Raw genomic sequence first — 14,286 nt, 5'->3', positions numbered from 1 at the left:
AGCAGGTAATGATGTGCGTAAGTTTATGGTAGTTGGATTCTTATTTAGATCCAGTTATTGCATGCGAGTTAGTGTTGAAGAGTGGGGGTTTTATTCAAGGCTTGGAAATGCTTTTTTGAAAAGCCAAGTTTTTAGTCTTTTTCTAAATGTTAGAGAGCATGGTTCCTGTCTCAAATCCGGTGGGATAGAGTTCCAAAGAGATGGACCTGCTGAAGAGAAGGCTCTGAGACTCAAGGATTTATGTTGGAAGGTTTTGGCATTTGGAATTTGGAGTGACTCTTTGTAGTATTCCCTGATGGGTCTGGCGGAAGTGTATTTTTTAAGTGGTATTTGTAGATCGAGTTGTGTGTGTTGGTTAATGGTCTTGTATATGATGTTGATGGATTTGTACATGATTCTATAGTGGATCGGTAACCAATGGAGGTTTTTGAGGATGGGGGAGATGTGGTCAATTTTCCTGGAATTTGTAAGCACTCTGGCTGCAGAGTTCTGAACCATTTGAAGGGGTTTGGTATAAGAAGCTGGGAGGCCTAGTAGTAATGAGTTGCAATAATCTAGTTTAGAAAAGATTATTGCTTGCAAGATTGTTCTAAAGTCTTGAGCATGGAAAAGTGGTTTAATTCTTTTCAGAATATGTAATTTGTAGAAGCAATCTTTGGTGGTTTGGTTAATGAATGTTTTGAGGTTGAGACGAATGTCTAAGATAGCTCCTAGATCTCTTACGTGGGTTGTTTGAAGGAGTGTGGGTGGTTTTGGAAGTGAGTTATTGTTTTCCGGTGATATGAGCAGGAATTCTGTTTTCGAAGCATTGAGTACGAGGTTTAGGCTGGTGAGGAGAAGTTTAATTTCTAATAAGCAACTGTCCCAGAATTCCATTGTTTTTGAGATTGTTTCTTTTATGGGAATCACGATCTGTACATCATCTGCGAACAGGAAGTGTTTCAGGCTTAATTTTGTAAGAAGTTGACATAGTGGTAACAGGTAGACATTAAAGAGCGTGGGTGAAAGTGATGAACCTTGCGGCACTCCTCTGTTAGAAGGGTGGTATTGGGATTCTTTATTGTGGATTTTGACTCTATATCTTCTGTTTTCTAGGAATGTTTTGAACCAGTTTAGTGTAGCACCTGTCAATCCAATGTTTGCCAGTTGTTTTAGAAGGAGGGCGTGATTGATGGTGTCGAATGCCGCCGAGAAGTCAAGGAGGATTAGTAAAAATGTTTGGCCTTTATCAATTCCAGAAATGAGGTAGTCCGTGAGAGAGAGTAGTAGTGTTTCGGTGCTTGCGGCTTTGCGAAAATCATATTGGTTTGGGGACAGAATACTGTGGTCCTCTAGGTAGTTGGATAGTTGGGTGTTTACCAATTTTTCCATGATTTTAGCTATAAATGGGAGGTTGGAAATAGGGCGGAAGTTGTTGGGATCACATGCGTTTAGATTTGGTTTTTTTAGCAGAGGCTTGATTGAGGCAGTTTTTAGGTCATCTGGGTAGATACCGTGTGATAGGGAGCAGTTTATGATTTCTGCCAGGGTTTTTGCTATAGTGTCAGGGATGAGAAGAAGCATTTTAGAAGGGATTTGATCAAATGGGTGTGATGACGGTTTCATTCTCTTTAACACCGAATATATCTCTGTGATTGTAATGGGTTCGAAGGCGTTAAGCTGTATGTCTTTGTTTTGGGGGAGATATGAGTTGTCTGGAGCAGTAGTGTTTGTAATCAGCTGATTAAGGAGATCAGATATTTTTTTGTTGAAATGAAGAGCCAGTTCATCTGCTTTAGTCTGGGCTAACTCGGGTGGGATATCTGGAATGACAGGTTTAGTGAGGCTGGAAACGAAGGCGAATAAAGCTTTTGAGTCAAAGATGAGATGATGAACCTTCCGGGCATAATAGTCTCTTTTGGTTTTCAGCGAGCTACTTTTGTATAGATGGAGTGAGCGTTTGTAGTCAGATAGTGAGGCCGGTGAAGGGGCTTTGCGCCATTTTCTTTCTTTCTGCCGAAGTAATTGTTTGAGCTTTCGCAGTTCATCATTACACCAGGGTTGTCTTTTGGATGCATTAGACGACCTTATTTTGGTTGTCAGTGGGCAGAGAGTGTTTGCTATAGATTTTGTTATTTTGGACCAGGATTGAAGGGCAGAGTTGGGCGTAGAGACATCGATGAGTGGTAGATCTGAGGTTAGGAGGTTGCTGAGGTGTTCCGAGGTGCAAGGTTTTCTGTATAGGAAAGAGGGTCTTGAGTTAAGATTGGAGTCTGATCTTGGTAAAGAAAAGCTGGTGGAGATTAGCGAATGGTCAGACCATGGGACTTTTTTGCAATTTGGTTGTTTTGTAAGGGAAATACCGGAGTTTGTAAAGAAGAGATCGAGCGTGTGGCCTGCTTTGTGAGTGGGTTTGTTGATTTGTTGTTTGAAACCCATCGCTGACATTGCGGTGAGGAAAGCTTCACAGTTTGTTGAAAGGGGGACTTTGTCAACATGTAAGTTGAAGTCGCCCAGGATTATAGCAGGGGAGTCAAGATTGAGATGTAAAGTTATGGTTTCGATAATAGGTGAGGCATCTGACTCTAGTAATCCTGGAGATGCATAGACTAGAAGGATCTAGTCTATGCCTAGAAGGATCTAGTCTATGGGTCTTCTAGTCTATGGAAGACCCATAGACTAAAAGGATCTAGTCTATGGGTCTTCCTTCCACGCCAGCGTCTCTCCTAAGTCCCAGTGGTCCGGGTCCCTACGGGCTCCTCCTGGGGGGACCTCGGACTTCCAGGGCGAAGCCACCTAAGCCCTAGCGACCCGGGCCTCAACAGCTCCTCTGGAGGGGTCATGGGTTTCCAGGTGAAGATTCATCTTCGGCTGTGCGTGTCTGCCTCCCGACCGTCTCTCTTCGCCGGTCGGCCTAAGGATCCACTACCGGACCTCAACAATAAACTTCACAATAAAGGAGGAAAAAACTAGATTTAACTAGCTTAAGAGGTAATCTATATTAATTTGAGGGAATACATTCTCAGACATTTGAGTTATCGAGTACCGAGTACAATAGTACCTCCATTAGGAACACTCAACCAACTTATCACTCAGGAACTGTGTTAATTGTGAGGGAGTGTAAAACAAATAAGATTTTTCTTTAAATTTAACAAAGCACTTGCATGGAAATTTTAACATAAACGTAGCTCCTATTTGTAACACTTGAGGTCTTAATATCAGGAATTGCCTTCGTTTCTTTTGAGTGTTTTTTGAAACGTCAGGGAACACTCTGACTTGCATTCCCAAGAATTTTTCAAGGCGATTTTTAAAGAATAGTTTTACTTCACTATGCATTTGCTGGGATATCTTAATACAAAAGAAAAGCCAAGATTCTTAACCTGTGCTCTCAGCAACAAAAATTCCCTTCTCCTTTGCTGCGTTAATCGCGCAAGGTCCGGGTAAATTCTCACCCCTGCTCCATAAAAAGGAATAGAGATGTTTTTAAAGAAATTTTTCATAACAATGCCCATTTCCCGCACATTAGAAAAGGTAACAAGAAGAGTTGCTCTATCACATAATTCTATTGAGGAATCCTCCAGATATCCCGTTAAATTTTCCATAATCTCAACTTGATTTTGAGCTGGGATATTAATTTTTTGTGGGGATTTGAAAAAACTATGTTTTATGATACAAGGTAAACCTTGTTCATCAAACTTTAGATTTTCAATAAAGTATTTTTTAAGAGTCATTTCTGTTGTTTGACCCACTACCCTTGGGAAATTTATAAATCTAAGATTGAGATGTTTGGAATAATTTTCCAGGTATTCAATTCTTCGTGAGGCTGCTGTAACATCTTTAACTAATTTTAATTGTATTAAGATATCCCAGCAAATGCATAGTGAAGCGAAAAGAGGAGTGTTTTGTGTTTTTATATCCAGAGCAACTCAAGTCATTTGTTAATGCTAGGGTGATATCAGTTATATCCCCTAGTGAGCACTAAGAGAGATCTAGAATATAGATATCAGTCTCTATAGATACCAGCTGAAAATTGTTAGATGTTAGAAATTCCTGTTTAAATTACTCCTAGAAATTTATCTCCTCAGTTTCTTTATTAAGATTAAGCCAAAAGAATGTTTGATGTACATGTATATGTATCTGATTACTAATGGCTGTATCTCTTTTCCATATGTAAGGTTTATCTTACTAAAATAAGTGAAAATCACAATAAAGATATAATAAAAAAAAAAAATAGTTTTAACACCCATTCCTTATCCATCTTCATGGCAAACGTTACTATCAATGTTGCAGGGACAGCCAAGTCCTGGTCAGAGGTTTCCAGGAAATCTGTGAGATTAAGTCCAGTTCCTGTTTCCTTTCCTCCTCCAGTAGCTCCCAAATTCTCCAAATTTTCCCTCTTAGTTGTTCTATCATCTTCACTTTTTCTCATTTCTTTCGCAGTTATATAAAACATATGTACTGCTGGTGGAATCTGTTCTTGTCTTACTTTTAATATTTCTTGAAGATATCTGTTAAACATGTCTCTAGGTAATATATGTGGGACTTTTGGAAAATTCACCAGGCGCAGATTTTTATTTTTTAAAGAATTTTCCAAGTTTTCAATTTTATTCAGCAGCGCCAAATTATCTTTAACCATCAGGTCATGCTTGCTTTTAATAGATTCTAGCAATGGTGTTCTCTCCATATGATGCTGGTGTAAAACTTTAACCGTGTTCTCTAACATTTTAACACGAGTCTCATGATCCTGTACTGTTGATACAATAGATTCTGTTCGCTCGATTACCAAGTTTCCAAGTTTCTCCATAGCTTCCCAGATTGTTTCTAACGATATGATATCAGGTTTTGGTAGAGAAAAAGGAGGAATTTTTAAACGTATCTGTCGCGGAGTTGATGAGGTTCCCGGCGTGCTAGTACTCGGACTCGCCAAACCTCCTTCTGAAATGCCGATATCCGCGCCATACCCCTCAGGGTGTTCTTCGCTGCCTGTTTCATCCAGATTGAGACTCCCTGCCCAAACATATCCTCCAGCTACTTCGGCTTGGGGGTCTGCCGGTTCTCTCTCCGGATCACGCAGTGACGCTGGATTCCTCGGAGCTTCCCTCACCATCGGGGACAAGGTAGTTTCTGAGTCCGGCGGGGAACACGTATCCTCCAACTCGGTCCCTAGCACCTGTTGCTCGATCCCCGATGTCATAATACCTCTTAGAACGTGGGCATCCATGGGGCCAGTTTTTGGCGTCTCGGGGGTTCCCCAGGGATGGCTCTCTCCTTCGCCCGCCGTTTTCTGGCCGAATGGGGCATTGTAAACGAGAAAAGTCAGGAAAATTGACTGAAGGAAAACAGCCCACGCTCACCCAGCTAGTACTCCGACGCCATCTTGGACTGTTCCTTTATTTCTTTTGTTGAATTGTTTGTCTGTGGTTCTTTGAGTGTCGTGTTTGTCTTTTGTGTGTTCCTCAGTTATCAGTTTTGTTCCCCGCCCTCCCCTATGTTTTCCTTTTTGTTTAAGCTTTCCTTCCCTCATACTAGCTTCACCATGGTGCACAGCACCGCTTAGGCCTGTGCACAGCTTTTTTCTATTAAAGCCTTAATTGGCCCCTCAGAAGTCCCGGCTCTCCTGAGCTTCTTTCCCTTCCTTGTCTGACCCCCCCTCCCCCCACACACACTGCCAGGGCCTTCCCCCTTCCCATCCTTTTGTTGTTTTAGTTTTTCCCACATAGTTCAACTCAGGAAGGCTGCGGGTACCAGCAGAGGCTCATTCACCAGCACCATTAAGGCTATCATAGTGAAGAGATGCCCCCCCTCTTGTCACCACCGGCGGCACCACTAGCGCTTGGGGACCACCTGGAAAGTAGTCATACCCTGGAAGGGTCCAGCTAGGTGGCGGCACAAGAATTCCACCAAGCCCAAGCTCCGGAAAGTAGAGGAGCCCGGGAAGCCAGCTGTAGGACCCTGTGATGCGCTAAGGCCCGGGAATCCAGGTGAGGGGCCCTCAACGACCTTTCATAGATCAGCAGAGACTGTTGTTGCACAACTAGTCAAAAAAGTACAGTGGGCCCCTCGCCTGGGGCAGCTTGCAGCGGAAGGACCTCCATCTGCTCCACCCACAAGCAGGGCACTCACTGTGGAGGAGCCCCTCCCATGCAGGAGGGCTTCACAGGCACCGACACATCCCAAACAAAGCTCTAGGCTGAAGCAGCAACACCTGCATGCAATGCCCAGGCTGCGGTAAACACTATTAACCTTGGCACTACCAGCGAGAGCGGGTCAGCCGTTAGACTCCCCTCAGCCAATGACACTCATCACCACAAGGGGCCTTTCCATCCACCGACCCCTGAACAAGTTCCTGTACCTTCCTTACCACTGGCCTCCGCAACCCTGCCGAGAGGCACAAAGGCTGGAGGTGGGCCGCTCACTCCCACCACTGCATCCCACAGTACTAGTAGCAGGAACACCAAAGGTAACGGGGACCAAGCCCAAGGTGGGAGAAAGAGGAAGGAGAAGAGGAAGTGGGTGGAACCAGACCAAGGTACGCCTCCTGCAGCTACCCGGTCGTATGCGACTGTCGCAGCTGTTCCCCTCCCCACCCCTCCTGTTGGAATTAGGACGTATAGGCCACGCCCCCCACCCTCAAGTGTTATCACAGGGGGATGGTGTGGCCTCAGCTGGCAACACACCATCCGGTGTGAGATGCTGGCTGCAACCTGCATCCAGGACTATGCACTGGCAGCAGCACAGGTCGTGGGGGCTGAGAATTGTACATAATTTTTTGTACTCAGGGCCAGGGCAACAAGAACACTTAGACTCAGTAAAAGGTATAAAGTAAATTTTATTTGTCATTATAAGTGTTCCTGGGAGATGCTTAATACTGGGTGCCCTTTGTCTTTCAAAACAACCAGAATCTCCTTGAATTCAGGGAGTAACCCTTCTTTTATAGTTAAACATACAGTATTGCCGAAGTTTCTAGAATCACGTGACTGCCCAAAGACTCATTTACAGAGACACATCATGCTGTTCACATGACAACCTATCCCTGAACTGCCCTGACAGGTTTTTCAGGTGTAGCTCATTTGCCATCACTTTCCAGATACTCCTTCTGTCCTGTAGATGATCTTGTCCAGTGAGGGTTCAACAGAATAGTACCTGAAGCTACCGCTGTTGGTTTCTTCTGATCTTCCTTTGATCTTCTGTGTTGTGTAAACAGGTAGTAGGTCTGTGTTCTGAATAGTCAGTAGGCCTGAATTCTGTTGCTGGTGCAAGAACTTTAATTAAAGCTGTCTTCGTTCACCTGGCTCCTGCAGTTGAGATAGTCATCTATGAGACACAAGCTTGTCGTGAGAACCAAGCTTCCTTGTAGTATGAGTTAAACATTGCCATTGAATAGGCCTCCCTTGTTGGTGCCAGTATGTCTACCTGCTCAGAGACATTTTGCAAGTCATGCTCAAGTCACTCAGAGTTCATTCAGCTCTGACAGGCCACAGAACAGCAGAGGCGTCTGGGTATTTTCCTTCTCAATATTGGTTGTCTGATCAAGCATATTCTTCATTTCCCTCTTGTGACACTGTCAATGGTAAGGTGGCACACCCAAGTACCAGAGGTGAAGACAGAACAGTGAGAAGTGACTATGGCAAATGAGCTAAATATGTAAGCTAACAACTAACCTTGTGTATGTGTTATCCCTCTAGATTCCCCCTTAAAGTAAATGAGACTCATAGGCAGACATGCACTCATGAATTGACAAATAATAACAGCATAACTAATTTTCACTAGGTAGCTATTAGCTCTATAATGGAGCTATACAGATACCTGCGTTATAAAAAGGACCTACATCATAATAGCAAGATCACATATGTTATCTTTCAGAGTTAAGTAATTACATAATAGTGGTATAACATGTAAAGATAAGAACAAAGAGAGACCAGTATGAAAGTACTATGTTTCTCATATAATACTAGGTATACTGGGCAAGTCTTTTCAATGAATACTGCTATTGTGAACAACTACCCAGGATAATATGCATTAAAATGACAAGCAGGGATATAATCAATGCACCTTACCAGTAAAGTAAAGGAAACCAATAGAATAGAAGAAACAAGAATCAGCAGAAGAACTCATACTGTGTTGTGCATACATCATGTAGGATGAATTATAAAGGTGTTGCAAAGCATAAGACATATTCTAGTCATATGCTGCAGTGATGGAAGATCAAATGCAGAGGCATATGCATGACAGGCAAAGGCATAGCAAAAGTCCAAAACATCATGCTAGTTCTGTAGGGTATTAATGGTGCTATACAGTATTATGACAACAACCTGTAGCAGTGAAAGCAATCACTGTATGGACAGGCCTAATTCAATTGTGGCAGTCACCTGTCCAAGAGATGATACAGCTGTGGATGGCAAGGTTTCTAAACCAATTTCAGTCAAGGGGTATTAGTTATTAAGGTAGATGAGGGCTAGTAATACTGCTTCGTCTTCAGGTACTTCTAGAGAAGTGGGGCTAATACCCTTCTTAGATGAGTCTAAGTGTATTTTGGGATAATCATTAAACAAATGAAAGCTGACTCTGTGAGAAAGTCTTTAGCATCTAAAACAAAATAATGTACTTTGCAGGATTGATAAACCATCAGTGTGAGTCTTTGCACAGGAAAAGGAAGGAATGTAATACAAATAAAAGACAGAAATAAGGAAAATTATATCTTCCCCTTTGGAATCCTAAATGGAAACAAACTAGCTTATAAACAGAATAGTTTAAATCACAGATAGGGTTTATAGTGAAAGGGCCAAGATAAGAAGAAAAGAACAATGAGCAATTAATATACCAAAAGATATAGTAATAGAATGTTGCAGACCCCTATGACAGTGCTCCTCATATGTAAGGTATATATTTGTTTCAAGGAGAACAATCTCATAATAAATATCACAGGCTACACTAGTAAGAAATCTTTGTGAAAGAGAGTGAAACAGTCATTAGGTAAAATCTAATAGATAGTGTCATAGGAAAAAGATATTCAAAAAAGGTTCAGCGAAGAAATTAGAATAAAAAATAGAATATTGAGATATTAAAGATCAGCAAAGTGATTACCATAAGTGTAAGCTGCAAAACAAAAGAATAGGAATAGCTTATAACTTATGCTGGTGTGGAAGAGAAACATATATAGATCTCCCTCTTGAACCCTGAATTATCATATTTGAATCACACTGAGACACATCACCCTCTATGTGATCAAAGCAGCTTCCATAGATAACGATACAGAAAAACCTAGTACATATGCATTTAGCTGATTCAGCATATAAGTATTATAAATTCTAAGACTGGAAAATACTACTAAACTTGGAACATACAAACTAATAAAAATAGCATCACTTCAGATGATATCATTAACTTGAACACCTAAGTTCTGGCAGAGAATGAAAGAACCTAGACTCTGCATAAAATCACTCCCATAGAACGAAGAGAAAAGCAAAGATCAGGTATAAATTGTAAGCATTGCAGTCCATATAGTATGTAATAACTTCTGTGACCAAGGATAATTTCTGCAGTCAGTGCGTATATAGTTCTTAGTAGGATTCAGTGATGGCAGAGCAGAATCTCTTAGCTCATTAGATTAGATGCATGTGTATGGATTCAAACCTAAATAAAAGTACAGCAAATCCTATTAAGTATTAAGAAAATACTATTATGTCACATACTCCCTATATTTAATTTGCAAAATAATCCCCACATTATTTCAAAACATCATGCAATGGTCCAGACCACAAACATAAATACTCAGACATTACATTAAAACATATATGTCACAGAACTGACTACATAATGCATGCATTCATTCCTCATTTCACACATTTAACATATAACAGACAACATGACAAACTTTTGAGCTCAAAAAATTAAAAAGTACTTTAAAAATATAAAAGAATTGGATCGATCCACAAAAGAAAACAAAAACTCAGGATTAAAATTAAAATAGATCTATAAAAAAATGGAAAAGGAATCAAACTGGAAAAAAAAACTGTAATCTTCATCTCCCATGAACAGAGACAGATGTGCTTTGTGCTTTGGTACCCTGAAAAAAATCTAGCATATGACAGTTAATATAATGATTAAAATTAAAATTAAAAATGACATTACAGGTTCCTTAAAAGTCAAACTGCTGTTATACCTTAATTCAGCAAAAAGCAGTCATAAAGCTACTTTCCTTTCTATGATGGTCCACCTCTAGGAGGCGCTGTCCCCTGTGATAAGAGCTACTTCCTTTTACAAATCTAAAACCCTTTTTTTTTTTTTTTCTTCTATGCTATAAACTCCTAACTCGCTTTCTAAAAGAGAAACTTAAAACAGACAACTTTGCACTTAATTAGAATTCATTTTATTTCCATCCTATACGCATATGCTCCATAGAGTTCATACTACCAAATCCTGTAAATACCCTAAATAAAAATACAGATCATTTCCAAAAGCACAGACATATCAGCTAGGAGTCTGGAAGTCTGCAAAATAAAAGGAGGGCACATACTAATATGTATTAACCAAACGTGTTTCTTGCTGGCACATAAATAGAAAATAGGCATTAGAGATGTGAATCGTGTCCTCGATCGTCTTAACGATCGATTTCGGCTGGGAGGGGGAGGGAATCGTATTGCTGCTGTTTGGGTGTGTAAACTATTGTGAAAAATCGTTAAAATCGTGAGCCGGCACACTAAACCCCCCAAAAACCCACCCCGACCCTTTAAATTAAATCCCCCACCCCTCCCGAACCCCCCCCCCCAAATGCTTTAAATTACCTGGGGATCTGGCGGTGGTCCAGAACGGCGGCGGTCCGGAACGGCCCCCTCAATAGAATCGTGTTGTCTTCAGCCGGCGCCATTTTTCAAAATGGCCGCCGCAAAATGGCGGCAGCCATAGACAAAAACGATTCAACGGAGGAGGTCGTTCCGGACCCCCGCTGGACTTTTGGCAAGTCTTGTGGGGGTCAGGAGGCCCCCCCAAGCTGGCCAAAAGTTTCCTGGGAGTCCAGCGGGGTTCCGGGAGCGATTTCTTGCCGCGAATCGTTTTCGTACGGAAAATGGCGCCGGCAGGAGATCGAGTGCAGGAGGTCGTTCAGCGGGGGTTCCGGACCGCTGCTGAACGACCTCCTGCACTCGATCTCCTGCTGGCGCCATTTTCCGTACGAAAACGATTCGCGGCAAGAAATCGCTCCCAGAACCCCGCTGGACTCCCAGGAAACTTTTGGCCAGCTTGGGGGGGCCTCCTGACCCCCACAAGACTTGCCAAAAGTCCAGCGGGGGTCCGGAACGACCTCCTCTGTCGAATCGTATTTGTCTATGGCCGCCACCATTTTGCGGCGGCCATTTTGAAAAATGGCGCCGGCTGAAGACAACACGATTCTATTGAGGGGGCCGTTCCGGACCGCCGCCGTTCTGGACCACCGCCGGATCCCCAGGTAATTTAAAGCATTGGGGGGGGGGGTTCGGGAGGGTGGGGGATTTAATTTAAAGGGTCGGGGGTGGGTTTTAGGGGGTTTTAGTGTGCCGGTTTTCCTGCCCTCCCCCTTCCCCCGATTTACGATTTTTTAACGATAAATCGGGGGAATTGGTATTGTATCGTGGCCCTAACGATTTTTTGACGATTTAAAATATATCGGACGATATTTTAAATCGTCAAAAAACGATTCACATCCCTATTAGGCATTGCTGCTTAACTCTCTGCTGTTCACCGTCTCACAATCTTTCTCCTTTACATATCGTCTAAACAGTCCACAATACAAACGTTCAATACCTGAACTCCCATCAAAATAAACCACCTAATTCATTCCCTTTCTTCTAAAAGTTAGCATCTAGTGAGGTATAATCACAACTGAGAAATATCTATCATCATTAGAATATAACATCAATACTGTAATTAACGCATACTACCACATAGAGTTCATGCATATTAGTGCCTTCTGTTTGTTTCTGACCTGTGTTTAATTTAAAATAAATCATATCTTCACACAATTGTTTAAAAGCAAACCCATGATAAGAAGTTTAAATGCAACTGACTCACATTTTTTTTCTCTACTTCGACCAAAACATTCTAAATGTCCCACCACACAGCCTTCTGCATATTCATTCTGACACTGTGACGCACAGTTAACTTACTGACAAAGCACTTTACCTACCTGCATCAGCATAAAAATAAATCTCTTCCCTCTAACATTACTATGTCCCTGCGAATGGCATCAAATTCACTTCCGCCTACTTTCAAACAACCCAAAATTCCCATTTTCAAACTGAACAGTTCAATCCATTAGTCCCTCTTCTATCACAGTCTCACTCTATCCGCTAACATATGCAACCAAACACTAATATCAAACAAAAACCTCAAAACTCTTACATCAGCAGAACTGTGCAATTCATTTTAAAAGTGACTGGCTCCCAGGGGTTTTTTTTTTATCTTTCTTCTCAAACACATTCCTAAGGGGGGGGGGGTCACCTCCTCTCCCGCCAAACAACTGTTACTCTCAATGAAGAGGTTAGTTACGTGATAAAGCACTTTACATTGTGCTAAAATCTCTTCACAAGAAACTCTCATTAATAACACAAGTCTAAAAACTTAGATGCAAATATGAGCAGCCCTACATTCATGGTAAGAAAATATGTATTAAAACTGGCTGGCCAAACCGGACGAGCCACTTGTTCTCCCTCTGCCGGTCATTTCTATGTTTCTATGTTTACTATAAACATAAGAGTCCTTTTAGCCAGCAAGGGCTGTACTATCTTGAGAGGGAAGGGGGAGAAGAAAAACAGCATAGAACTGAAAGATTCCTTTCTCTGTTTAATAAACTGCAACAATTAAGTCAAAATGTCTCCGTTTACAACACTGCCAGCATTTCACAACTGTCCAGATTTAAGTTTAACTACAATCACTAAACTTTTTTGACAAGGAAACATTTTACACAAAATCTTAACTTATATAAATAGATTCACACAGACAAAAAAATAGGCTTCCTTGTTAAAGCTAATCAAAGGAGGAAAAGAAAGAAATTAACCACATGTAGCCTGCTTTAAAAGATTAACGCCATTGGCACCTTCCTGTACAAAAACAAACAACCAAACTTTGGTAAACAATCCACTAAATAACAACTCCTTATCATACTAATTATAACTTTCAAACTTACCCAATTTAACTTCAAACAGTTCATAAGTCCCTCTCCCTCCTTCTGAAGCTACTGTACTGCAGTGAAAAATCACTCCCGTACTCTCCCAGGTGTAACTTGAAACTGCTGCCGAGCCAGAAGCCATGCGGTCTGAGGACAAAAGACCCCTGTTGCTACCTAACCCTCTGTTTTTTCAACTGTTCAATCTGAAGAGAGCATAACATAATTTGGATTTTAATCAAATCAGCAACTCATTTCCTGTCTCCCAAACATATATTAAAGAACATTTTGCAAAAAGTATTCTGAACCTGATGTAACACACAATCTATATACACTGTACAACAAATAGAATAAAAACATTGATACCTACAGATTTTTTTTTCTTCTTCGGTACATACTTACAAAATGGATCCTGCAGCTTAAAAACTTCATTAAACATCTTCTCTGAACTCAAATATCCTCCGGGATAACCTCCAGTCTAACCTGGGCATCACTATCTTTGGACGTAAAACCAAATTATATGTCCAAGAACCTAGTGTACTTTTGTCCACCAAAAGTAACACTACAGCAAAGAATAATAATAATAATAGCAAACAGCTATCGGGCCCCACATTGGGCGCCAAAAATGTACATAATTTTTTGTACTCAGGGCCAGGGCAACAAGAACACTTAGACTCAGTAAAAGGTATAAAGTAAATTTTATTTGTCATTATAAGTGTTCCTGGGAGATGCTGAATACTGGGTGCCCTTTGTCTTTCAAAACAACCAGCATCTCCTTGAATTCAGGAAGTAGCCCTTCTTTTATAGTTAAACATACAGTTTTGCCGAAGTTTCTAGAATCACGTGACTGCCCAAAGACTCATTTACAGAGACACATCATGCTGTTCACATGACAACCTATCCCTGAACTGCCCTGACAGGTTTTTCAGGTGTAGCTCATTTGCCATCACTTTCCAGATACTCCTTCTGTCCTGTAGATGATCTTGTCCAGTGAGGGTTCAACAGAATAGTACCTGAAGCTACCGCTGTTGGTTTCTTCTGATCTTCCTTTGATCTTCTGTGTTGTGTAAACAGGTAGTAGGTCTGTGTTCTGAATAGTCAGTAGGCCTGAATTCTGTTGCTGGTGCAAGAACTTTAATTAAAGCTGTCTTCGTTCACCTGGCTCCTGC

This window comes from Rhinatrema bivittatum, chromosome 19 (assembly GCF_901001135.1).
Source record: "Rhinatrema bivittatum chromosome 19, aRhiBiv1.1, whole genome shotgun sequence".
Taxonomy (NCBI): domain Eukaryota; kingdom Metazoa; phylum Chordata; class Amphibia; order Gymnophiona; family Rhinatrematidae; genus Rhinatrema; species Rhinatrema bivittatum.
The sequence above is the reverse complement of the archived record's forward strand: the minus strand, read 5'-3'. Positions refer to the sequence as shown.